The 21,460-nt window shown below is 43.7% G+C and overlaps 1 pseudogene; it reads right to left on the minus strand.

Moving 5' to 3' along the window:
* LOC141051129 (uncharacterized) overlaps positions 1–18,293 on the minus strand; it is a 37,380-nt pseudogene extending 19,087 nt beyond the window's left edge.
* Positions 18,294–21,460: the final 3,167 nt, after the last annotated feature.

The raw sequence follows: 21,460 nt of genomic DNA on the forward strand, positions 1-21,460 counted from the left end.
CCATCATATTATATATTGGGAATTATATGTGTAGGGCCATCATACTATATATGAGGAATTATATGTGTAGGGCCATCATACTATATATGAGGAATTATATGTGTGGGGCCAGCATAATGTATATGGGGGATTATATGTGTGAGGCCATCATACTATACATGGGGAATTATATGTGTGGGGCCAGCATACTATATATGGGGAATTATATGTGTGGTGCCATCATATTATATACAGGGAATTATACGTGGGGCCATCATACTCTATATGGGGAATTATATGTGTGGGGCCATCATATTATATACAGGGAATTATACGTGGGGCCATCATACTGTATATGGGGAATTATATGTGTGGCGCCATCATATTATATACAGGGAATTATATGTGTGGGGCTATCATACTGTATATGGGGAATTATATGTGTGGTGCCATCATATTATATACAGGGAATTATATGTGTGGGGCCATCATACTGTATATGGGAGATTATATGTGTGGGGCCATCATAATGTATATGGGGGATTATATGTGTGAGGCCATCAAACTATATATGGGGAATTATATGTGTGGGGCCATCATACTATATATGGGGAATTATATGTGTGGGGCCATCATACTATATATGGGGAATTATATGTGTGGGGCCATCATACTATATATGGGGAATTATATGTTATCTAATATTAGATATTAGAAAAAACTTTTTGACAGAGTGATCAATGAGTGGAACAGGCTGCCACGAGAAGTGGTGAGTTCTCCTTCAATGGAAGTCTTCAAACAGAGGCTGGACAGACATCTGACTGGGATGATTTAGCGAATCCTGCTTTGAGCAGGGGGTTGGACCAGATGGCCCAGGAGGTCCCTTCCAACTCTACGATTCTATGATTCTATGTGTGGGGCCATCATACTATATATGGGGAATTATATGTTTGGGGCCATCATACTATATATGGGGAATTATATGTGTGTGGCCGGCATACTGTATATGGAGAATTATATGTGTGGGGCCATCATACTATAAATGGGGAATTATATGTGTGTGGCCGGCATACTGTATATGGGGAATTATATGTGTGGGGCCAGCATACTATATATGGGGGATTATATGTGTGGGGCCAGTATACTATATATGGGGGATTATATGTGTGGGGCCAGCATACTATATATGGGGGATTATATGTGTGGGGCCAGCATACTGTATATGGGGGATTATATGTGTGGGGCCAGCATACTATATATGGGGGATTATATGTGTGGGAACAGCATACTGTATATGGGGGATTATATGTGTGGTGCCATCATATTATATACATGGAATTATACGTGTGGGGCCATCATACTGTATATGGGGGATTATATGTGTGGGGCCATCATACTGTATATGGGGGATTATATGAGTGGGGCCATCATACTGCATATGGGTGATTATATGTGTGGGGCCAGCATACTGTATATGGGGAATTATATGTGTGGGACCAGCATACTATATATGGGGAATTATATGTGTGGGGCCATCATATTCTATATGGGGATTATAGTGTCATCATATTATATAGAGGGAATTAAACGTGTGGGGCCATCATACTGTATATGGAGGATTATATGTGTGTGGCTGGCATACTGTATGTGGGGGATTATATGTGTGGGGCCATCATACTACATATGGAGAATTATATGTGTGGGGCCATCATACTATATATGGGGAATTATATGTGTGTGGCTGGCATACTGTATGTGGGGGATTATATGTGTGGGGCCATCATACTGTATACGGGGGATTATATGTGTGGTGCCATCATACTGTATATGGGGGATTATATGTGTGGGGCCATCATACTGTATATGGGGGATTATATGTGTGGGGCCATCATACTGCATATGGGGGATTATATGTGTGATGCCATCATACTATATACAGGGAATTATGTGTGGGGCCATCATACTATATATGGGGAATTATATGTGTGGGGCCATCATACTGTATATGGGGGATTATATGTGTGGGGCCATCATACTGTATATGGGGGATTATATGTGTGGGGCCATCATACTATATATGGGGAATTATATGTGTGGGGCCATCATACTATATATGGGGGATTATATGTGTGGTGCCATCATACTGTATATGGGGGATTATACGTGTGGGGTCATCATACTATATATGGGGAATTATATGTGTGAGGCCATCATACTATATATGGGGAATTATATGTGTGGCGCCATCATATTATATACAGGGAATTAAATGTGTGGGGCCATCATACTGTATATGGGGAATTATATGTGTGGAGCCAGCATACTGTATATGGGGAATTATATGTGTGAGGCCATCATACTATATATGGGGAATTATATGTGTGGGGCCAGCATACTGTATATGGGGAATTATATGAGTGGGGCCAGCATACTGTATATGGGGGATTATATGTGAGGGGCCATCATATTATATACAGGGAATTATATGTGTGGGGCCATCATACTGTATATGGGGAATTATATGTGTGGGGCCAGTATACTGTATATGGGGAATTATATGAGTGGGGTCAGCATACTGTATATGGGGGATTATATGTGTGAGGCAATCATATTATATACAGGGAATTATATGTGTGGGGCTATCATACTATATATGGGGGATTATATGTGTGGGGCCAGCATACTGTATATGGGGAATTATATGAGTGGGGCCATCATACTGTATATGGGGAATTATATGTGTGAGGCCATCATACTATATATGGGGAATTATATGTGTGGGGCCAGCATACTGTATATGGGGAATTATATGAGTGGGGCCAGCATACTGTATATGGGGGATTATATGTGAGGGGCCATCATATTATATACAGGGAATTATATGTGTGGGGCCATCATACTGTATATGGGGAATTATGTGTGGGGCCAGTATACTGTATATGGGGAATTATATGAGTGGGGTCAGCATACTGTATATGGGGGATTATATGTGTGAGGCAATCATATTATATACAGGAAATTATATGTGTGGGGCTATCATACTATATATGGGGGATTATATGTGTGGGGCCAGCATACTGTATATGGGGAATTATATGAGTGGGGTCATCATACTGTATATGGGGAATTATATGTGTGGCGCCATCATATTATATACAGGGAAATATATGTGTGGGGCTATCATACTGTATATGGGGAATTATATGTGTGGTGCCATCATATTATATACAGGGAATTATATGTGTGGGGCCATCATACTGTATATGGGAGATTATATGTGTGGGGCCATCATAATGTATATGGGGGATTATATGTGTGAGGCCATCATACTATATATGGGGAATTATATGTGTGGGGCCATCATACTATATATGGGGAATTATATGTGTGGGGCCATCATACTATATATGGGGAATTATATGTGTGGGGCCATCATACTATATATGGGGAATTATATGTGTGGGGCCATCATACTATATATGGGGAATTATATGTGTGGGGCCATCATACTATATATGGGGAATTATATGTGTGGGGCCATCATACCATATATGGGAAATTATATGTGTGAGGCCAGCATACTGTATAAGCTATGAGTAAGGACCCTCTAGTCCGAAACGCGTAAGCGTCTGTCACATTGGTGAACCATATGTTTTTTATGCATCTATCCTGTTTTTAATAATTTTTTTGGAATAAAGTCTTTTGATTTTAACTATCCTTTGGTCAAAGTTGCTGGAACATCTCCTAAGTATTGTGCCTACAATATTTTCCAGAATCCAAGTTCCCTGCACCGCCCAGGATTGATTGCATTCCTCCAGACTTCGCATTTGCTACGGTTTGGTGAGCTGACAAAAATTTTTTTTCCTTTGTATATGGGGAATTATAAGTGTGGGGACAGCATACTGTATATGGGGAATTATATGTGTGTGGCCAGCATACTATATATGGGGAATTATATATGTGGGGCCAGCATACCATATATGGGGAATTATATGTGTGGGGCCATCATACTATATATGGGGAATTATATGTGTAGGGCCATCATACTATATATGAGGAATTATATGTGTAGGGCCATCATACTATATATGGGGAATTATATGTGTGGGGCCATCATACTATATATGAGGAATTATATGTGTGGGGCCAGCATGCTGTATATGGGGGATTATATGTGTGGGGCCAGCATAATGTATATGGGGGATTATATGTGTGAGGCTATCATACTATACATGGGGAATTAAATGTGTGGGGCCAGCATACTATATATGGGTAATTATATGTGTGGTGCCATCATATTATATACAGGGAATTATACGTGGGGCCATCATACTGTATATGGGGAATTATATGTGTGAGGCCATCATACTATATATGGGGAATTATATGTGTGGGGCCATCATACTATATATGGGGAATTATATGAGTGGGGCCATCATACTATATATGGAGAATTATATGTGTGGGGCCATCATACTATATATGGGGAATTATATGTGTGGGGCTATCATACTATATATGGGGGATTATATGTGTGGGGCCAGCATACTGTATATGGGGGATTACATGTGTGGGGCCAGCATAATGTATATGGGGGATTATAAGTGTGAGGCCATCATACTATATATGGGAATTATATGTGTGGGGCCATCATACTATATATGGGGAATTATATGTGTGGAGCCAGCATACTGTATATGGGGAATTTTATGTGTGGGGCCATCATACAACACATGGGGAATTATATGTGTGGGGCCAGCATACTATATTTGGGGGATTATATGTGTGGGGCCATCATACTATATATGGGGGATTATATGTGTGGGGCCATCAAACTGTATATGGGGGATTATATGTGTGGGGCCATCATACTGTATATGGGGAATTATATGTGTGGGGCTAGCATACTGTTTATGGGGAATTATATGTGTGGGGCCATCATACTGTATATGGGGGATTATATGTGTGGGGCCATCATACTATACATGGGGAATTATATGTGTGGGGCCATCATACTATATATGGGGGATTATATGTGTGGGGCCATCATACTATATATGGGGAATTATATGTGTGGGGCCAACATACTGTATATGGGGAATTATATGTGTGGGGCTATCATACTGTATATGGGGGATTTTATGTGCGGGGCCATCATACTATATATGGGGGATTATATGTGTGGGGCCATCATACTGTTTATGGGGAATTATATGTGTGGTGCCATCATATTATATACAAGGAATTATGTGTGGGGCCATCATACTGTATATGGGGGATTATATGTGTGGGGCCATCATACAACATATGGGGAATTATATGTGTGGGGCCAGCATACTGTATATCGGGAATTTTATGTGTGGGGCCATCATACAACATATGGGGAATTATATATGTGGGGCCAGCATACTGTATATGGGGAATTATATGTGTGGGGCCATCATACTATATATGGAGAATTATATGTGTGGGGCCATCATACTATATATGGAATTATATGTGTGGGGCCATCATACTATATATGGAATTATATGTGTGGGGCCATCATACTATATATGGAATTATATGTGTGGGGCCATCATACTATATATGGGGGATTATATGTGTGGGGCCAGCATACTATATATGGGGAATTATATGTGTGGTGCCATCATATTATATACAGGGAATTATATGTGTGGGGCCATCATACTGTATAGGGGAAATTATATGTGTGGGGCCATCATACTATATATTGGGGATTATATGTGTGGGGCCAGCATACTATATATGGGGAATTATATGTGTGGTGCCATCATATTATATACAGGGAATTATATGTGTGGGGCCATCATACCGTGTATGGGAAATTATATGTGTGGGGCCATCATACTATATATGGGGGATTATATGTGTGGGGCCAGCATAATGTATATGGGGAATTATATGTGTGGGGCCATCATACTATACATGGGGAATTATATGTGTGGGGCCATCATACTATATATGGAATTATATGTGTGGGGCCATCATACAACATATGGGGAATTATATATGTGGGGCCAGCATACTGTATATGGGGAATTATATGTGTGGGGCCATCATACTATATATGGAGAATTATATGTGTGGGGCCATCATACTATATATGGAATTATATGTGTGGGGCCATCATACTATATATGGAATTATATGTGTGGGGCCATCATACTATATATGGGGGATTATATGTGTGGGGCCAGCATACTATATATGGGGAATTATATGTGTGGTGCCATCATACTATATATGGAGAATTATATGTGTGGGGCCATCATACTATATATGGAATTATATGTGTGGGGCCATCATACTATATATGGAATTATATGTGTGGGGCCATCATACTATATATGGGGGATTATATGTGTGGGGCCAGCATACTATATATGGGGAATTATATGTGTGGTGCCATCATATTATATACAGGGAATTATATGTGTGGGGCCATCATACTGTATAGGGGAAATTATATGTGTGGGGCCATCATACTATATATTGGGGATTATATGTGTGGGGCCAGCATACTATATATGGGGAATTATATGTGTGGTGCCATCATATTATATACAGGGAATTATATGTGTGGGGCCATCATACCGTGTATGGGAAATTATATGTGTGGGGCCATCATACTATATATGGGGGATTATATGTGTGGGGCCAGCATAATGTATATGGGGAATTATATGTGTGGGGCCATCATACTATACATGGGGAATTATATGTGTGGGGCCATCATACTATATATGGAATTATATGTGTGGGGCCATCATACTATATATGGGGGATTATATGTGTGGGGCCAGCATACTATATATGGGGAATTATATGTGTGGTGCCATCATATTATATACAGGGAATTATATGTGTGGGGCCATCATACTGTATAGGGGAAATTATATGTGAGGGGCCATCATACTATATACGGGGGATTATATGTGTGGGGCCAGCATACTATATATGGGGAATTATATGTGTGGTGCCATCATATTATATACAGGGAATTATATGTGTGGGGCCATCATACCGTGTATGGGAAATTATATGTGTGGGGCCATCATACTATATATGGGGGATTATATGTGTGGGGCCATCATACTATACATGGGGAATTATATGTGTGGGGCCATCATACTATATATGGGGGATTATATGTGTGGGGCCATCATACCGTGCATGGGAAATTATGTGTGGGGCCATCATACTATATATGGGGGATTATATGTGTGGGGCCAGCATAATGTATATGGGGAATTATATGTGTGGGGCCATCATACTATACATGGGGAATTATATGTGTGGGGCCATCATACTATATATGGGGGATTATATGTGTGGGGCCATCATACTGTATATGGGGAATTATATGTGTGGGGCCATCATACTGTTTATGGGGAATTATATGTGTGGGGCCATCATACTATATATGGGGAATTATATGTGTGGTGCCATCATATTATATACAGGGAATTATGTGTGGGGCCATCATACTGTATATGGGGGATTATATGTGTGGTGCCATCATATTATATACAGGGAATTATGTGTGGGGCCATCATACAACATATGGGGAATTATATGTGTGGGGCCAGCATACTGTATATGGGGAATTTTATGTGTGGGGCCATCATACAACATATGGGGAATTATATGTGTGGGGCCATCATACTATATATGGAGAATTATATGTGTGGGGCCAGGATACTGTATATGGTGAATTATATGTGTGGTGCAATCATATTATATACAGGGAATTATATGTGTGGGGCCATCATACTGTATATGGGGAATTATATGTGTGGTGCCATCATATTATATACAGGGAATTATATGTGTGGGGCCATCATACTGTATATGGGAAATTATATGTGTGGGGCCATCATACTGTATATGGGAAATTATATGTGTGGGGCAATCATACTATAGATGGGGGATTATATGTGTGGGGCCAGCATACTGTATATGGGGAATTATATGTGTGGGGCCATCATATTATATACAGGGAATTATGTGTGGGGCCATCATACTGTATATGGGGAATTTTATGTGTGGGGCCATCATACAACATATGGGGAATTATATGTGTGGGGCCAGCATACTGTATATGGGGAATTTTATGTGTGGGGCCATCATACTATATATAGGGAATTATATGTGTGGGGCCAGCATACTGTATATGGGGAATTTTATGTGTGGGGCCAACATACTGTATATGGGGGATTATATGTGGGCCATCATACTATATATGGGGAATTATATGTGTGGGGCCATCATACAACATATGGGGAATTATATGTGTGGGGCCAGCATACTGTATATGGGGGATTATATGTGTGAGGCCATTATACTATATATGGGGAATTTTATGTGTGGGGCCATCATACAACATATGGGGAATTATATGTGTGCGTCCAGCATACTGTATATGTGGGATTATATGTGTGGGGCCACCATACTATATATGGGGGATTATATGTGTGGTGCCATCATACTATATATGGAGAATTATATGTGTGGGGCCAGCACGCTGTATATGGGGAATTATATGTGTGGGGCCAGCATACTTTATATGGGGGATTATATGTGTGATGCCATCATACTATACACTTGTGGCCAAAAGTATTGACACCCCTGCAATTCTGTCAGATAATTCTCAGTTTCTTCCTGAAAATGATTGCAAACACATTCTTTTTTATTATTATCTTTATTTAATTTGTCTTAAATGAAAAAACACAAAAAGAATTGTCCTAAAGCCAAATTGGATATAATTCCACACCAAACATAAAAAAGAGGGTGGACAAAAGTATTGGCACTGTTCGAAAAATCATGTGATGCTTCTCTAATTTGTGTAATTAACAGCACCCGTAACTTACCTGTGGCACCTAACAGGTGTTGGCAATAACTAAATCACACTTGCAGCCAGTTGACATGGATTAAAGTTGACTCAACCTCTGTCCTGTGTCCTTGTGTGTACAACATTGAGCATGGAGTAAAGAAAGAAGACCAAAGAACTGTCTGAGGACTTGAGAAACCAAATTTTATGGAAGCATGAGCAATCTCAAGGTTACAAGTCCATCTCCAAAGACCTGAATGTTCCTGTGTCTACTGTGCGCAGTGTCATCAAGAAGTTTAAAGCTCATGGCACTGTGGCTAACCTCCCTAGATGTGGACGGAAAAGAAAAATTGACAAGAGATTTCAAAGCAAGATTGTGCGGATGTTGGATAAAGAACCTCGACTAACATCCAAACAAGTTCAAGCTGCCCTGCAGTCCGAGGGTACAACAGTGTCAACCCGTACTATCCGTCGGCGTCTGAATGAAAAGGAACTGTATGGTACGAGACCCAGGAAGACCCCACTTCTTACCCTGAGACATAAAAAAGCCAGGCTGGAGTTTGCCAAAACTTACCTGAAAAAGCCTAAAACGTTTTGGAAGAATGTTCTCTGGTCAGATGAGACAAAAGTAGAGCTTTCTGGACAAAGGCAGCAACACAGAGTTTAAAGGAGAAAAAAAGAGGCATTCAAAGAAAAGAACACGGTCCCTACAGTCAAACATGGCGGAGGTTCCCTGATGTCTTGGGGTTGTTTTGCTGCCTCTGGCACTGGACTGCTTGACCGTGTGTATGGCATTATGAAGTCAGAAGACTACCAACAAATTTTGCAGCATAATGTAGGGCCCAGTGTGAGAAAGCTGGGTCTCCTTCAGAGGTCATGGGTCTTCCAGCAGGACAATGACCCAAAACACACTTCAAAAAGCACTAGAAAATGGTTTGAGAGAAAGCACTGGAGACTTCTAAGGTGGCCAGCAATGAGTCCAGACCTGAATCCCATAGAACACCTGTGGAGAGATCTAAAAATGGCAGTTTGGAGAAGGCACCCTTCAAATATCAGGGACCTGGAGCAGTTTGCCAAAGAAGAGTGGTCTAAAATTCCAGCAGAGCATTGTAAGAAACTGATGGTTACCGGAAGCGGTTGGTCGCAGTTATTTTGGCTAAAGGTTGTGTAATCAAGTATTAGGCTGAGGGTGCCATTACTTTTGTCTGGCCCATTTTTGAAGTTTTGTGTGAAATGATCAATATTTTGCTTTATTCTCTTTTGTGTTTTTTCATTTAAGACAAATTAAATGAAGATAATAATACCAAAGAATTTGTGTTTGCAATCATTTTCAGGAAGAAACTGAGTATTATCTGACAGAATTGCAGGGGTGTCAATACTTTTGGCCACAACTGTATGGAGGATTACATGTGTGAGGTCATGATACTACAGTATATATGTGGGATTATATGTTTGGGGCCATCATACTATATATGGGGGATTATATGTGTGGGGCCATCATACTATATATGAGGGATTATTCAGTATGTGTGAGGCCATCATACTGTATATGGAGGATTACATGTGTGAGGCGATCATACTGTATATGGGGGATTACATGTGTGGGGCCATCATATTATATATGGGGGATTACAGGTGGAACCATCATACTATATATGGGGAATTATATGTTTTGGGGCCGTTATACTGTATATGGGGGATTACATGTGTGGGGCCATCATACTATATATGGGGAATTATATGTTTTGGGGCCGTCATACTGTATATGGGGGATTACATGTGTGAGGCCATCATACTATATATGAGGGATTACAGGTGGAAACATCATACTATATAAATGTCATAATTAAATAATTATGCACTAAACTCTAACCCCTCCATAAACCTGCCCCCATATGACCAAAGCCTCGCCCTTGCTCCATCCCACCGGACCATGGAAGGATGGTGTTCCTTGAAGGTGGTCCCTGGTACACTGCCGTATATTATGCCACCCCACACCATAATCATGGGAGTAGGACCAGTGTAACATTCCCTCTTTGACACTTCCTCACTGCATGGTCATCATAGTCTCCAGACCAATCTCTGGCTATTGTTGCATTCAAGACAAAAACTGGAATCATCCCTGAAGAGGACAGACCTCTATTCCTGCCTCCATTGCCATCTTGTTTTGCACCTTGATAAGCCGGTGGTTTAGTGGCTTATAAAAATGCAAAAAGTTGTAAAAAAACAAAAGTGGTTGTATTGTGAACTTTACAGATTAATCAATGCCATCCTGGGGATACCAAATATGCTAATTTTTAAAATTCCTTTATTTTTAAGAATAGGCGAGTGACTTGGAGTGGGTTTCTTATGCTCTTAAGAACCTTTTTAATTCCTTCATGACCTTGTGATTTTCCATTTTTTTGCATTTTTTCTTCCTTTCTTCCCAGAGACATATATTAGTTTTTCTGTCAATATAACCGTTTGAGAGCTTGTTTTTTGCCATACGAGTTGTAGTTTTGAATAAAACATGTGTTTTTAAAATGTTTTTAGAGTTTTTTGTGTTTTTAGAAAATTTTTTTTGGGGGGGGATTTGGTGCTTGTGTGAGGGCTTATTTTCTGAGTTGATGTTTTTATTGATACCACTTTGGGCTAGATACAGTGTTTTTATTGCCTGTTATTGCAATGTGGCAGTGGCCAAAAAACGTAATTCAGGCTTTCGATTTTTTTTCTCATTGCGCCATTTACTGATCGGATTAATTTACTTTATATTTTGATAGAACGGACATTTCTGAAAGCAGCAATATCAAATGTTTATTTTTATGTTTTTGTTTTCATGCAATCTGCATCAAAACCGCGTGGAATTTCAGCTGTGTTTTCTGCCAAAAGAGGCAGAAACCGTGCAGAAATTTACGCAAGCAAATCTGCAACATGCGCACTTTCTATGTGGTGCTAGATTATTGCTGTACAAGTCCTGGTTCTACACGTTCTCTGAATCATTATCTTGAGGTCATAGACGTCCATCATATAAGGGGTTACTTACCTCTTCTGTACAGATACCACAAGTCCGTGGTGGGACTGATGCACAACACATGCCCTATACACATTGCTCCCAAGTCCATAGCCCTCAAGGTTTATATTTCATGAGAAATAATAATTACAGTATAATCTCGTGTATAAGCCGACCCGTGTATAAGCCGACAACCCCTAATTTTGCCAAAAAAAACCCCTGGGAAAATGTATTGACTCATGTATAAGCCTAGGGTGGAAAATGCAGCAGCTACTGGTAAATTTCAAAAATAAAAATAGATACCAATAAAAGTAAAATTAATTGAAACATCAGTAGGTTAAATGTTTTTGAATAACCATATTGAATCAGGAGCCCCACATGATGCTCCATACAGTTCATGATGGGCCCCATAAAATGCTCCATACAAAATACACCCCATATAATGCTGCACAAAGGTTATTAATGGCCCCATAAGATGCTCCATAGAATAATATGCCCCATATAATGCTCCATAAAGGTTATGCCCCCATAAAATGCTCCATAGATTATGCCCCAATAAGATGCTCCATAGATTATGCCCCAATAAGATGCTCCATAGATTATGCCCCCATAAGATGCTTCATAGATTATGCCCCAATAAGATGCTCCATAGATTATGCCCTAATGCTGCTCCATAGAATATGCCCCCATATGCTGCTTTATAGTTTATGCCCCCATAAAATGCTAGATTATGCCCCATATGCTGCTCCATAGATTATGCCCCCATAAGATGCTCCATAGATTATGCCCCAATAAGAGGCTCCATAGATTATGCCCCCATAAGATGCTCCATAGATTATGCCCCATATGATGCTCCATAGATTATGCCCTCATGCTGCTCCATAGAATATGCCCTCATGCTACTCCATAGAATATGCCCCCATATGCTGCTTTATAGATTATGCCCCCATAAAATGCTCCATAGATTATGCCCTATATGCTGCTCCATAGATTATGCCCCCATATGCTGCCCCAGAGAATATGCCCCCATATGCTGCTCCATAGAATATGCCCCATATGCTGCCCCATAGGATATGCCCCCATATGCTGCCCCATAGGATATGCCCCCATATGCTGCCCCATAGGATATGCCCCCATATGCTGCCCCATAGGATATGCCCCCATATGCTGCCCCATAGGATATGCCCCCATATGCTGCTCCATAGAATATGCCCCATATGCTGCTCCATAGAATATGCCCCATATGCTGCCCCATAGAATATGACCCCATATCCTGCTCCATAGAATATGCCCCCATATGCTGCCCCATAGGATATGCCCCCATATGCTGCCCCATAGGATATGCCCCCATATGCTTCCCCATAGGATATGCCCCCATATGCTGCCCCATAGGATATGCCCCCATATGCTGCCCCATAGGATATGCCTATAACGCGTCCGCTCTTCGCCAGTCCTTACATTGGCTGCCCATTCATTATAGGATCCAATTCAAAGTACTTGTTCTCACCCACAAAGCTCTCCACAGTGCGGCACCCCCTTACATCTCTTCTCTCATTTCTGTCTATCGGCCTAGCTGATCGCTGCGCTCTGCAAACGACTTTCGACTAACCTCTGCACTAATCTGTACCTCCCACTCCCGACTCCAAGACTTCTCCCGTGCTGCTCCTATCCTCTGGAATGCTCTACCCCAAGAAATCAGGACTATCCACAATTTGCATAGTTTTAGGCGCTCCCTCAAAACACACTTGTTCAGAGCGGCCTATCACGTTCACTAATCAAAGTCATTCTCTGTGTAAGTGTGCGTGTGTAGCCCATTCACTATCTCCATCCATCCTTCACTCCCTCAAGATGGCTGGACCCTCATTGTAAATATACAATAGTAAATACACACCTGTACTCTGTATCTCCCTCACCTCATTGTAGATTGTAAGCTCTCACGAGCAGGGTCCTCTTATTTTGCTTTAATTATTGTATTGTTTACGTTGTTACTTATGACTTGTGTTTTGAATCTGTTAAACTGTAAAGCGCTGTGGAATATGTTGGCGCTATATAAATAAAGATTATTATTATTATATGCCCCCATATGTGGCCCCCATATGCTGCTCCATAGAATATGCCCCCATATGCTGCTCCATACAATATGCCTCCATATGCTGCTCCATAGAATATGCCCCCATATGGTGCTCCATAGAATATGCCCCCATATGCTGCCCCCATAAGATGCTCCATAATATGCCCCCATATGCTGCTGCTGCAAAAAAAAATGCCATACTTACCTCTCCTGCTCAGGACCCCGCACCTGAGATATTCACTTGTCCGGGGTCCATCGCTGTTCACCGCTGTCTGCCATGTCGTCTGTCAGTGACTGTTCAGCCAGCAGAGGGCGCAGCATGCACTAACCACCCCATCGCGCCCTCTGCTACCTAAATGTCACAGACAGAGGACGCAGCAGACAGCAGCGAGCAGCGATGGACCCCGGACAGGTGAATATCGCTATACTTATCCCCTCCTGGCACGGTCTCTGCAGCCCTGCTTCTCCATGGTCTCCATTCCTGCCTTCAGCGGTCACATGATACTGCTAATTACTCATGAATATGCGCATATTCATGAGTTTAATGAGCGGTACCACGTGACCATTGAAAGCAGGAAGGGAGACCGTGGAGAAGCGGGGGGCTGCAGAGACCGTGCCGGGGGGTCAGTATGATCTCTGACACCCCCGCTCCTCCTCCCCCGCAGACCCACAGGTATATGACTCGTGTATAAGCCGGGAGGGGGACTTTCAGCCCCAAAAAAATGGGCTGAAAATCTCGGCTTATACACAAGTATATACGGTACTAATAATCCCCTTCCACTGATGGCCAGGTGCCCCGCCAGTCTCCATGCCTCCTCTTTTGAATGAACTCCTGATTAATTTAGCCAATCACTATCCACAGCTGAGAGCAATCACATGGCCAAACGGTCAGAGCAGATTGTACAGAGATCGGCCCTATATTATTCTTAGTGAGAAAACTGTATTACTTTAGTTTTGGCCTGTGAAATTTCAGTAAAAATGAGCATCAAAAATTATTGAGAGAATAAGCCCTAAAAAATGAAACATAGAATTCTACAGGAAGGATAATCTGTGAATAATCTGCATTTAGTGGTTATTACCCACCTGGGCGGTTATCTGTTGGAATCTCCTCTTTACACCGCTCATCACCCCTCACATATATCTCTGTAGTATTAATATGGGTCAGATATTCTCCCTGAAACAAATATTGTAAAAGTCACAGATGAAGAAGTCACATCTATGATCAGCTCTAATCCTGCCATCTCCACCGTTCTCATTACACAAGTATAAAACATATAAGCTCTCCACCGTTCTCATTACTCAAGTATAAAACAAATAATACTGACGGATAAAACAAGACTGAGCACAAGACTTTCACAGCCGTCTACACATCATAGGGGAGATCTCATGACACCTTCTCTCCATCTACCTGATGAGCTTGAGGAATTTTGGGATTTTCTTCTTTACAGTCCTGTTGAAAGAGAGGACGGAGACATCTCTCTGGTGTTGTCCTCCTACTGGATAGAACTGGAGGAAACATATACAGGGACTGAATTCACTCTTTACATACAGATAATTATAGGCCATGTGTATTTAATCCTGTCTATTACCTGGTGATGTGAGGGGCTGGGGAACCTCCATCATGGCATCCTTGTACAGATCTTTGTGTCCTTCTAAATACTCCCACTCCGCCATAGAGAAATAGACGGTGACGTCCTGACACATACAATGATACCATCATCCCCCCGATCCCTCCATAGCGTTACTACATAATGTCCCAGCATTCCCAGCAGTGTCACCTCTCCAGTCAGCAGCTCAATCATCTTGTAGATGAGTTCTAGGATCTTCTGTTCATTGATCTCCTTATATATCAGGGGGTGAGGATGAGGCACCGTGATTGGGCTCAGGGGTCTTACCCAACTCTCAGACACAGAGGCCTGACAGCGTTCACTAATGGCGTTCTCCACTACTGTGTAATCCTGGATGTAAAGAGACAAATTCATTAATCTCACTACAGACATTTCCAAAGTCCTCACCTCTCCAGTTCTGTCCATCTGTTATTCCAGTAGATAAAAATGATGTAATGTGACGTCATCAGAATCTCTCACCTCTCCTGTAAGTCGGAAGAGGATCTCTAGGGTGAGGTGTAATACCCTCTCCGCCATATTGTCACTACTCCTATCCATCCTTGACGGGTCAATCTGAAAAATTCTCCTACCTAGAAAATCTCCACTGACAGGATCTGGTATTGCAGGGACCTGAATGGGAAGAAGGTCAAGCATCAAAGAGAATCTATTCAAAATGTTAAGACAAAATCTTCACATCACATCTTCATGGTGGCAGCATCTACCTGATGATCCTGAGGAACATTAGGATTTTCTTTTTTACAGTCCCACTGAAGAAGAGGACGGGGACATCTCTCTGGTGTTGTCCTCTTACTGGATACAACTGAAGGAAAAACATACATAGAGTGAATTCATTCTTTCCATACAGATAATTATAGGCCGTGTGTATTTAGTCCTGTCTATTACCTGCTGATGTGAGGGGCTGGGGAACCTCCATCATGACGTCCTTGTACAGATCTTTGTGTCCTTCTAAATACTCCCACTCCTCCATGGAGAAACAGACGGTGACATCCTGACACCTTATGGGAACCTGACACATACAATGATATCGCCATCCCCCGATACCTTCATAGTGTTACTGTATAATGTCCCAGCATTCCCAGCAGTGTCACCTCTCCAGTCAGCAGCTAAATCATCTTGTAGGTGAGTTCTAGGATCATCTGGTCATTGAAGTCCTCATATATCAGGGGGTGAGGTGGAGGCTCCATAATTGGGCTCAAGCGTCTTCCCCACCCCTCAGACACAGGGGCCTGACAGCGCTCACTAGAGGTCTTCTTCACTACTGTGTAATCCTGGTTATGGAGAGACACATTAATAAATCTCACTACAGACATTTCCAGAGTCCTCACCTCTCCAGTTCTGTCCGTTATTCCCATAGATAAGAATGATGTAATGTGACGTCATCAGAATCTCTCACCTCTCCAGTAAGTCGGAAGAGGATCTCTAGGGTGAGGTGTAATATCCTCTCCACCATCTTGTCCCTGTCCCTATCCATCCTTAATGGGTCCATCATGAAGTTTCTCTTATTCTCTTTAATAGAAGATCTCCACTGAGAGGATACGATACTGTAGGGACCTGAATGGGAGAAGATGACGATGTAACATCATAAAGAATCTATTCCATATGTTATGAAGAAATCTGCACGTCACATCCTCATAGTGGCAGCATGTTGGGCAGATGATCTCCATAAACCATCATGTAACAGAACAGTTACATCTCAGACATACCGGCATCCAGTATCGTCATTGTAGCAATGTTAACTGACTGAAGGAAACAATGGACGCCTGAGTGATGGAGTGGAAATATGTCATAAACATGGAGCGCGGCCTGAACTTCATGAGCTTTGTGTCCTTTCCCCAGAATATGCCATCTACACGAATAATGGTGCAGATTAATACAGGAGACGTTCTGGTCACAGGGTCCTGGGGAGCGGCCATGAGGGGGATTTACAGGAGTCATTCATTGTAACTACCGCACTTATAAATGTCGCCTGAAGAAACCGCAATAGAAACAAGTCCGGTATATAGAACCACAGAGAGGCTTCTACAGGAGACATGTGCGCTTCTCTCTATTCATTGTCTATGGGACGGAGGAGAAACGAGCGCGGCTCTAACTGGTGACAATGCTGGAAGATGAGAGAATCGCTGACGGTTTCTTCCCTCATCGTGACAGGTTCCCTTATATGAAGCCCAGAGTGACAAATACAAATGTCCTAGCGCCTGCGCCCAGTAATGGGGAATCTCCAGCACCTACCTCCACCTGCAGGGGGCGCTATCTCCGGGAATGGAGGGGTTACTGCCCCCTGTGCAGCCCAGTAATGGGGAATCTCCAGCATCTACCTCCACCTGCAGGGGGCGCTATCTCCGGGAATGGAGGGGTTACTGCCCCCTGTGCAGCCCAGTAATGGGGAATCTCCAGCACCTACCTCCACCTGCAAGGGGCGCTATCTCCGGGAATGGAGGGGTTACTGCCCCCTGTGCAGCCCAGTAATGGGGAATCTCCAGCACCTACCTCCACCTGCAGGGGGCGCTATCTCCGGGAATGGAGGGGTTACTGCCCCCTGTGCAGCCCAGTAATGGGGAATCTCCAGCACCTACCTCCACCTGCAGGGGGCGCTATCTCCGGGAATGGAGGGGTTACTGCCCCCTGTGCAGCCCAGTAATGGGGAATCTCCAGCACCTACCTCCACCTGCAGGGGGCGCTATCTCCGGGAATGGAGGGGTTACTGCCCCCTGTGCAGCCCAGTAATGGGGACTCTCCAGCACCTACCTCCACCTGCAGAGCCGCACTCCACATATATGGCTGCTCTGTGCGCACAGGACCTGGGATGAGGTCACAGGAGGGGAGGAGTCAGGGGTCACATGATCAGGGGCCTCAGTAGTGAAGGGCAGTCCAACTCGTTTTTTTAAATAGAAATCCGTTTTCCACAGTCCTCGCTTCGGTCTCTCCTGTACAGTGAGGCCTCATTCTACACCTGTAGAAGCATCTAGAGAAACAGTAAAGACTGTTATTTTAGCATTGCTCTTTCCTCAGATTGTGAGCTCTTGTGAACAGCATACCTCCCAACTTTTGAAGAAGGGAAAGAGGGACAAAGCCTGCGGCACGCGTAGCGCGCCGTGGCAATTTTAGGCACACCCATTTCAGTAGTCACTCCCATATCCACACCCCCAACCACACCCATTTAGCGCTGCTGATCACATGTGGACAGCTGTATATAGCTGGTACTCGTGTATACAGTGTGTGGATGGCTGTTGTCATGATCCATGCTGGATTGTGACAGATAAAAGCACATGTAACCTTTTTTTTCTTTTCACGGTTGGTGATAATGTGATGGTCACGTGTAACTGGACACACCGCCTCCAGCAGAGCGAATTTAAATAATATAACATGCAGCGGGATGCACCGCCTCCAGCAGGGAGAATTTAAATAATAAAGGGAAACACCAGGGAAACCGATACCATGGAGGGCCCTGCGATAGGGAACGGGGACGTGGAGACCTCCTGCACTCCCCTGAGTCAGTGTCTCTACACTCCTGACAGTCCCTATGCAGGTTCCGCACCTGGCGCCGAGCAGGATACCTAAAAACCCTAGCTCTCCCTGTACCTAACCCTTTCTAGGGAAATGGACAGTGCAGAAACTAATCCCACCACTGCACTGAAACACACAAAAGGAAAGGTACAAACAGGGATAACACCCTTGTCAGAGCTGCAAGGAACTTCTCTCTCAGGCTCCTTCCACACAGGACTCTGACTGAGCTGCAAGGAACTCTCTCTAGCTCCTTCCTCTACCAAGGATGGTTGAAATGACCAATATCACCAACCGTGAGAGAACAAGACACTCCTATATAGTTAAGCCAGAGCAATCACACCTGTTAGTGATTCCCGTGTAATAACGCTAACCACCAGCGGGGGCAAACTAGAACAAAAGACACCACTGTGTAATGACCCTAATGGCCACCGGGGGCAAAACTAACTTTAAGCAACCAGCTTAAAGAAAAAAAAGGTTACAAGTGCTTTTTATCTGTCACAATCCAGCATGGATCATGACAGCTGTATATAGCCGGTACACATGAATACATTTTGTGGACGGTTGTATATAGCTGACACAGTGCGTGGACGGTTGTATATAGCTGGCACAGTGCGTGGACGGTCGTATATAGCTGGATAGTGTGTGGACGGTTCGTATATAGCTGGACAGTGTGTGGGCGGTTCGTATACAGCTGCTACAGTGCGTGGACGGTCGTATATAGCTGGCACAGTGCGTGGACGGTCTTATGTAGTTGGATAGTGTGTGGACGGTTCGTATATAGCTGGACAGTGTGTGGACGGTTCGTATACAGCTGGCACAGTGTGTGGACGGTTCGTATATAGCTGGACAGTGTGTGGACGGTTCGTATACAGCTGGCACAGCGCGTGGATGGTTCGTATATAGCTGGACAGTGTGTAGACGGTTCGTATACAGCTGGCACAGTGTGTGGGCGGTTCGTATATAGCTGGCACAGTGCGTGGACGGTCGTATATAGCTGGCACAGTGTGTGGATGGTCGCATATAGCTGGCACAGTGCGTAGACGGTCGTATATAGCTGGACAGTGTGTGGACGGTTCGTATACAGCTGGCACAGTGTGTGGACGGTTCGTATATAGCTGGACAGTGTGTGGACGGTTCGTATACAGCTGGCACAGCGCGTGGATGGTTCGTATATAGCTGGACAGTGTGTGGACGGTTCGTATACAGCTGGCACAGTGTGTGGGCGGTTCGTATATAGCTGGCACAGTGTGTGGACGGTCGCATATAGCTGGCACAGTGTGTGGATGGTCGCATATAGCTGGCACAGTGCGTAGACGGTCGTATATAGCTGGCACAGTGCGTGGACGGTTGTATATAGCTGGTACAGTGCGTGGACGGTCGTATATAGCTGGATAGTGTGTGGACGGTTCGTATATAGCTGGACAGTGTGTGGACGGTTCGTATATAGCTGGACAGTGTGTGGACGGTTCGTATACAGCTGGCACAGCGCGTGGACGGTTCGTATATAGCTGGCACAGTGTGTGGACGGTTCGTATATAGCTGGCACAGTGTGTGGACGGTCGTATATAGCTGGCACAGTGTGTGGACGGTCGTATATAGCTGGCACAGTGTGTGGACGGTCGTATATAGCTGGCACTGTGCGTGGCACAGTGCGTGGACGGTCGTATATAGCTGGCACAGTGCGTGGACGGTCGTATATAGCTGGCACAGTGTGTGGACGGTTCGTATATAGCTGGCACAGTGTGTGGACGGTCGTATATAGCTGGCACAGTGCGTGGCATAGTGCGTGGACGGTCGTATATAGCTGGCACAGTGTGTGGACGGTCGTATATAGCTGGCACAGTGTGTGGACGGTCGTATATAGCTGGCACAGTGTGTGGACGGTTCGTATATAGCTGGCACAGTGTGTGGACGGTCGTATATAGCTGGCACAGTGCGTGGCACAGTGCGTGGACGGTCGTATATAGCTGGCACAGTGTGTGGACGGTCGTATATAGCTGGCACAGTGTGTGGACGGTCGCATATAGCTGGCACAGTGTGTGGACGGTCGCATATAGCTGGCACAGTGCGTAGACGGTCGTATATAGCTGGCACAGTGCGTGGACGGTCGTATATAGCTGGATAGTGTGTGGACGGTTCGTATATAGCTGGACAGTGTGTGGACGGTTCGTATATAGCTGGACAGTGTGTGGACGGTTCGTATACAGCTGGCACAGCGCGTGGACGGTTCGTATATAGCTGTCACAGTGTGTGGACGGTTCGTATATAGCTGGCACAGTGTGTGGACGGTCATATATAGCTGGCACAGTGTGTGGACGGTCGTATATACAGTGGGGAAAAAAAGTATTTAGTCAGTCAGCAATAGTGCAAGTTCCACCACTTAAAAAGATGAGAGGCGTCTGTAATTTACATCATAGGTAGACCTTAACTATGGG

This window comes from Dendrobates tinctorius, unplaced genomic scaffold (genome assembly GCF_039654945.1).
Source record: "Dendrobates tinctorius isolate UK_male_01 unplaced genomic scaffold, ASM3965494v1 ptg000155l, whole genome shotgun sequence".
NCBI classification, from domain to species: domain Eukaryota; kingdom Metazoa; phylum Chordata; class Amphibia; order Anura; family Dendrobatidae; genus Dendrobates; species Dendrobates tinctorius.